The sequence below is a fragment of the Stegastes partitus genome, unplaced genomic scaffold, assembly GCF_000690725.1.
Source record: "Stegastes partitus isolate 25-593 unplaced genomic scaffold, Stegastes_partitus-1.0.2 Scaffold1209, whole genome shotgun sequence".
NCBI lineage: Eukaryota > Metazoa > Chordata > Actinopteri > Pomacentridae > Stegastes > Stegastes partitus.
In genome coordinates this window covers 109349-117037 of record NW_007578940.1, presented here as the reverse complement: position 1 = coordinate 117037, position 7689 = coordinate 109349, and positions in this window count along the sequence as shown.

The following is a 7689-nucleotide window of genomic DNA, read 5'->3' as shown; positions in this document are numbered from 1 at the left end:
ATATTTTATTTTTCCTTTGGTCGTTTTGTGTCCGTGGCTATCTTGTGTCTTCTTGTGATTATTTCAAGATGCCCTGTGGCCAGTTTGTCTTCCTTTTAGTCATTTTGTGCGTGTTTTGGCAATTGTAAGTCTTGTTGTGGTTGTCTTGTGTCTCTTTGTAGTCTTTTATTAACTTTCCAGCACTAAATTTTATCAGTTACTTCAAACTGCGGCTCAGATCCGGTGTTTAGTGGTTCTGCTTTACTTTAAACCTTCAAGAAAAAGCTCACAACTTAGATTTTTTATATTTTGGCTGTAATGAGATTAGAAAAAATAAACAGAAAAAGGTTGTTGTATTAGCAATTTGGTTAATTATGTATACTTTTTAAATATATATATATACATACATAAAGCAATGGGGTCTGGAAAATCCCAAAAGGTGGTGAAACCAGTTTTAACGAAACATGAAGATTTAAAGTCAACAAAGTCTGTGTGACATCAACCCCAGACTCCCCCAAACGTCCTGACCAGGAAACACATTCTTACATCGTTATATACAAGAAGTTTGGAGTGAAACAGCACAATCAGGTTTGTCCCTCTGACAGAAACATGCAAGTGCAATAAATCTGAACAATGTGGGTCGTTTTGAGACACCCATCGCTCCAGTCAGGCTCATGACTGCACCAACAGAAAGACTTCCCTTGTGCAGGAAACGGGTGTGTTTGCATGTAAAGTCTCTTTACTGGAAGCTGTGAAGCAGCAAACGTTGGCATGCAGGTAAACATGAGCTTTAAAATGACATGTAGCTGCATCATGAGATGAAGCACTAAAAGTCCTCAGTGTCAGTCAGGAATGTGGCGGAGCTGCATGTGACGTGATGCACATGTGACACATGTACATTATATTTTAGTTTGTTTTCTTGCCGGGAAACAAATGTAGAACACGACAGCACAGTTTATGTGTTTCTGAATTTATTTAGGTTTGTGTGAAAGGAAATATCAAGGAGAGGATGCAACACGTAGAAGGTGGCATTTACAAGGTTGTGACAAATTCTGAATATTTAGTGACCCTGGAAGAAAGATCGTACAGTTGTGAACAAATGTTTACAAGGTCATGTCTATCACGGCAGTCCTCAGTTTCCAGTGACTCCTAAAGCTCTGAATTTTCAATGATGGAATTATTGAAACACAAAAAACAACAATGCATTGTTGTTCTTTCATAGATTGATTAGAGGTCTTCTGGAAACATCTGCTGAGTCAAAACTGTCCAAACAGCAATGATAATGTTTGCTAGTAGGTTCATTTGGTTTCCATCCACAAGTTTCTGGTTGTATCTTTGACTCCTCTGGACAGAATTGGTGAAGTTCAGCTTCATCAGGCCACAGGTTCTTGATGGGCTTAAGTCAGGACACCAGTCTGAACCCATCATTCTAGCCTGACTTAAACATTTCTTACCTCTTTGATGTGTCTTTGGAGGTCTTGTTGAAACACCCATCTGCATCCAAGGCCCCTCTGACTGATGATGGCTTTAGGTTTTCCTGAAGAATCTGGAGTTAATCCTCCTTCTTCATTACTCCATTTACTTTGTGTAAAGCTCCCATCCAGAGCTTGATGCTGCCACCTCCATGCTTGATGGTAGGTTTTGGTGTTCTTGGAGTTAAAGGCCTCAGCTTCTCTCCTCCAAACATATTTCTGCTCATTGTGGCAAAATGAGACAGAACTTTCCTCCAGAAGGTCTTTTCTTTGTCACTGTGATCAGCAGCACACTTCAGTGGAGCTTTAAGGTTCTGCTTCTTGAGGAAGAATTTCCTTCTTCTTGTAGCCTCTCAGCTCATGTTGATGTCAAACACTGACAGCTGTGTTCCAGCAGCTTCTGATTCATTGCAGAGCTGCTCTCTGCTGATTCTTGTTGACCATCCTGACCAATCGTCTCTCAGCAGCAGGTGATAGTTTGTGGTTTCTCCCTGGTTGTTGCAGCGACACAGCTCTACCATGAACTCTGTACAGTTGATTTTGTGATCTGAAGCTGCTTTGAAATGGCTCCAAGTGACTTTTCTGACTTGTTCAAGTCAATGATTTGTGTTTTCAGATCTTTGCTGAGCTGCTCAGACTTTACCACCGTAGCTTGTGAATGAGTCCAATCAGATGGGCCTTAATTAAACTGGTCCAGAGGAGTCAGCAGCTGTAGTCAGAACATTTAATGAACACAACTTTCTACATCATCAGAACTGATTATTCAACTTGCTCTGTATATACTGTATGTATATATATATATATATATATATAGTGACAAAGACACGTGCTATTTGTATGTCATGAATTTAATTATAAATGATAATAAAGCAAAGTGAGAACTTTTGACCCTCATTTGTAAGTTAAGCAGCAATAATCAAACTTCTTAAGAAGGAAATAAATAAATAAAACCTATCCTCCTTATCTAATATTCATGTTGTGGTTACAGTCAAAGCAACATGAACATTTGAGAAAATCTTATATATATAACAATAAGTATGAAAGCTGTCCTGTTTGAAGGCACTTGTGAGGTTAATTATCCCTTTTTCAAGATTTCACATTTACTTTTATAATAACACAGCTGTAGTTTTGTGTGTTTTAATTAATCTCTAAATTAGTTCACATAATTCTTCTGTTAATATTATTTGATATCCAAAAAATATTAGGAAAATAATACTTGTTTTATATAATGAATATATCTTTTTACCTCATGCACCTCTTTGGATCAAGCTGCTGCTGGTCTCATTATGGGATGTAGAGGAGACACATTCAGTTGTTTAAATGATTTCAGCCTAAACTAAAGCTCAGAACTTCTCTTTAACATGTGCTGGTTTTATTTTTTCACTGTGTTGTTACTTTATTTGCTGACTGTAACTGGGACAATTCTGCACGTTGAGTAAAATGAGTCGATTGAGAGAAACTCGGCAGACGTGACCTAAATTTCAGACTAATGGGGCAACTATTTATCACCGTCTCTGAACGTAAACCTGGCATGTGGCTGATGTGTGACGCCTTCATCTTCAAGCAGAGCTTCTTTGAAAAGCCTCCTGAGTTTCCCGTCAGCTGCAGCGATGTTTCCCACCCCTCCACAGACTAAAGCTAATGTGCCGTGAATGCTTTGTTGAGAGCACGAACAGAATTATGTTCTTGATCCCTTGACACACAAACGCTGGGCAGGAAATCAACAAAAAGTTTACTCCGGATTAGAACTGTGTAAAGTCTTTTTGAGAAACATGCTGAACACCCTCCATGCACTCATATCATCACATTTTGATTATTTTAATTCAGGTTTCAAGCCAAATCAGCTGCTTCTCTCCTGAGAAAAGACTAAAACACATGAATGCAGCCTCCCTTCGTTAGTTATCAGCGAGTTTTAGAATTAATTTATGGATTTTATTGAGAATCTTTAACTTACATTTATTAAATGCAAGACAGTCTGAGACCTGCACAGTCAGTAACGTCTTTTAAAGAACTCCTCAAACATATTCTAATATCACAGTTTGTTCTACTTTAGTCTCTGATATGTTTTATGCTTTCCTGTCTTGCTCTACACTACATCATCTATTGTTGGGTTTTAGTTTAGTCCATCCACTTGGATTTTATTCCATTGTTTTATCAGTGTGCTCCTATTAAAAGCACCTTTCAGTACAATTAAATTTAACCCAATTAGCTCTGAATCGTAACTCAAGGATGAATTTAGGTCACGGTCTTACAGTCAAACCCAACACGGGAGCACATTCCAGCTGAGGTGAGGAAAAAAACTGTTAATTAAACAGAAATGAGTCTTTGACAGAACCAGGCTCAGGGAGGGCAGCCATCTGCCTCGACGGGTCGCAGTTAAAGAAGAGAGAAAAGATAATGGCTGTCAAACTGGTTCTTAAAGAGGGCAGCGAGGTGGATCAGTGATTAGCACCGTCACCTCGCAGCTAGAAGGTCGCCGGTTCGCGTGGAGTTTCTTTCTGCATGGAGTTTGCATGTTCTCCCCGTGCAGCCAGCGTGGGTTCTCTCCGGGTTCTCTGGCTTCCTCCCACAGTCCAAAAACATGCTGAGGTTAATTGGTGATTCTAAATTGTCCGTAGTCGACAAAGGAAGCAACAGGTTTGGTTACTATGAACACGCATGATCAGGTGAAATATGAATATGTGAAAATTCACGTCACAAAATCTTTACATCTTAACAGCCTTCAAGTCTCCAGAAACTCATTTAAACCTGTTCACAGCTGCATTTTATTGTGGCATAAAGATAGAAATGCTAAAGTTTTGTCATTTTATACATGCTAAGATCAGATAAGACTCGATGAATGCCTAGAAATCCCAAAGGAACTTCTTGTGCCAGACATTTGCTCAGAAAAAACTAATGACATCAGAAAGTCAGTGCCTTAAAGTAAAAAGCAATAATATACATAAGTATGATACATTAATTCCTTCCTGCCAACAGCCATCACCTTAAAAAACAAATCCAACTGACTGAATGATTATTATTGTTGTATATAATATATGCTATATTGATTTTTAAAAAAAAAGAAGAGCTTTTACAAGATTGAATTTCCCTTCTGGGATAAATAAAGTATTTCATTTCATTTTTCATTTCATTACTGAAATAAAACAAATAAGCTCAAATAAGGCTATAATAGAACAGTAGTAAGCAATACTGGAAATTACAGTGAAGTAATAATCACACATGATAATGAAAAGATGGACTGAAATATTACACCAACTTTCTCGAAAGCTCCTCACACCCCTAAGTTTAGGCCGAGACACCTGAAATGTGATACAGACATGGCCAACAAGTTATAAAATGTGTGTGGTGATTTGTAACGTTCTGGCATAAAGCATGTGGAAGTTATTCATATTTAAACATGACTTATTCTAAACAATAAAAACCCTCTCGAGCCACGTTTGAGCTGACGTAGTCCAGGTTGTGTTTCAGTCACGTGCTAAACAAGCACATTTCTAAAAACTGCAAGATTGTACCCTTAAAATGCACGTCTCATGTGTGTGTTTTGGCCCATTGTGAGCTTTTTCATTTGGCCATTTCCACGAAAAGGTGTGGATGTTAGCAGGTCCGGCTCCAACCTGAACGATCATAAAGTGTATGTTATTGTTCAGCTATGAGGAACTGGTTTTTAAACTTTGGGAGCTTTAGTCCTCCATCACCTCTTCCTGTTTAACCTGACGCATGTTGAATTAAACACTTGATGATTTCATCCTAAAAATGACTTTGAAAGCCTTTTGTGTTTCCTCTCAGCTGCAGCCATGTTTCCGGTTCAGCAGGTCCAGTCAATGAGTCCTTGTGTGAAGCACGGCTGATTGTGAACTAATACGTGTGCAGGTGACATCACTGCATGAACGTGGTTTTACCGTAAGTCTGGACACCTGACAGGGAAGAGTTTGGCAAGAAATCAGCACCACTGTTTTGTTTTGTTATTTTTTAGCACCATTGTTTCGTTGTGCAATTGTGTGACATAATCCACGACCTGACAGGCCTTAGTTAATACTGTAATACAATCATTGCTTTTAGTGTTTTCATGGAAATTGTAGATTATACCAAATAATATTCCACTTTTCTCTTTGAGGATTTTGTTATTAATTTGTGAAATAATGGGTAAAACTGTACAAGATGATAACTGTGCATGTGGATTGTGGAGTGTCTGCAAAAGCAAAGACACCACAGTTCTGCTGGTTACACAACAACAATATAATCATAATTTTTGCTTGGTTTTCTTACATAGAGGGCTTTACAAAGGACCTAAAGGACCAAAATCAAATTGTACAGTAAAAATTAAATTAGAGTTGCTCCTCCTCTACGCTACAGGCACTTATTATTTTTCAGATTTTACATTTAAACTGATAAAACAAACATTGTTAAAGATTAAATTTTCCAAAGATTTTTGTCTCCTGTTAACTGTTGTAGTAAATGTAAGTGTATGTAAAGTAATCTAATAATGTATTATATTGAAAATAGGACGCAGAAGTAATTTTCTCCAACATGATTTGTGGCATAAATCCATGACCTGAACCAGAAAAATGCTTAATTATACAAAGAAAAGGTACATATATACTGGTCTTGTCTGTTAAGCTTCAGTTAACAGAGAATAAAACAAGAGAAGATGGTTTTGCCTGTAGATTGAGGAGAGGATCTGGAGGAACAACGGTGTAATCATAGTCAAATATGAGGATTGTGCACGGTGCACACAGGACTCAAGGCAACGCAAAAGGAGACACATCATAGAAGTTATAGATAAAATAGAGATGCAACAATATTTCAGCCTGAGGAGGGAAGGATTTATGTTCCTTCATTGATTCTTTCAGATAAAAGTAGCAAGAAAGTTATGAAATGTAGTCGACAGGAAGTAGCACCAAGTGGAAGGACCTCCAAAATAAGTACTTGAATAAATGTACTTTAAGATACTTTCCCCCACCGGCTCACTTACATTTCCTTTAGTGTTTGACGAGATTCTGACCTGAACTGATGCCTAAATTCAATATTAAGTTTTGCCCAGCAGATGTCACCACGATGGCGATTCAAGGTAACGAGCAGTTTGCAGAGGAGATGTTTTTGGTTTGTCAAAGCCTGAAAAACAAGTGTAACTGATGAGAGGTGACTCCTAAGTCGGGGTTTTCTTGTCTTTTTTTAATTAGATTTTGGCAGCTGCAAAGCAATTAGAGAGTATTTTAAATGATTTTAATGAGTAAATATTAGTTTTTCTGGAGTTATTGATGAGCTTCTGTCTTTATAAATCCCAAATTTTACACAACAAATGTCGTCTTGTGCATATTCACAGCAGATTTCCTTGTGTCAGTGTTACGTAACCACATGTGAGACGAGAAGCCAGCGAGACAAAACAAGAGCTGCCCACAGATGTGACTGGACTAACGGCTGTGTCAGTAGCAGAAGCTGCTTTTAATGAAAAATGCCTGAAACCAACCAGTCAATCAGCTGTCAGAGCCGGATGTCTGCTGATGGACCAGAGCTGTGTTGAGCTGCAATTATTGTGTTACTAGTTGTAAAAGTACATCACAACTTAAGTCTGAGCACAGGTGTAGACTCACAAATGCAGAGTCAGGTTTCTGGTTTATTATGTAATGTGAAAAAAAAAAACTTAAAATCTGAAGAAGAACCTTAAAAATTCATTTCAGCATCTTTTGTCTCTAATTATATAATTCTGTTCTAAGTGTATTTGTAAGTTTGGCTTTGGGGTTTGTGCCTTTAGTTAATGTGATTTGCTCTAAACTTCTTCTTTTTTTGCCAGTTTTACAAAAAACATGACAACACATTAAATGCTGAAGGTTGTTTGGTAATATCTCTCACTTATCTTATTTCAGGAAGTACAAGCCTCCTACTTCACCACATGGAGACGTTTATTGTGAAGAGGTGGACATTTTGTTTGTTTGTTTGTTTGTTTACTTTAAAGCTACAGAGAAAATTCTACTTTTTAATTTTAAGTGTATTTGTCTGATTTTGCAGAAGTCATCACCTGAGTTTCTTCCTTGCGGCGGCCATCTTGTTCTAAATGTTTAAAAAAAGGGGCGCGCCACCAAAGCTGCTCTTCCATTGGTTCATGGAGTAGGTGGGTTCTCAAATATGATTGGATTACAAATGTGTCCTGATTTGTTGGTTTAAACCAGGAAGGAAGCACCTGTCCTGTATATGTGGGCATCGTCAGAGAGAAGTGAAGGAGTAGTTTGTTCATGAAGGC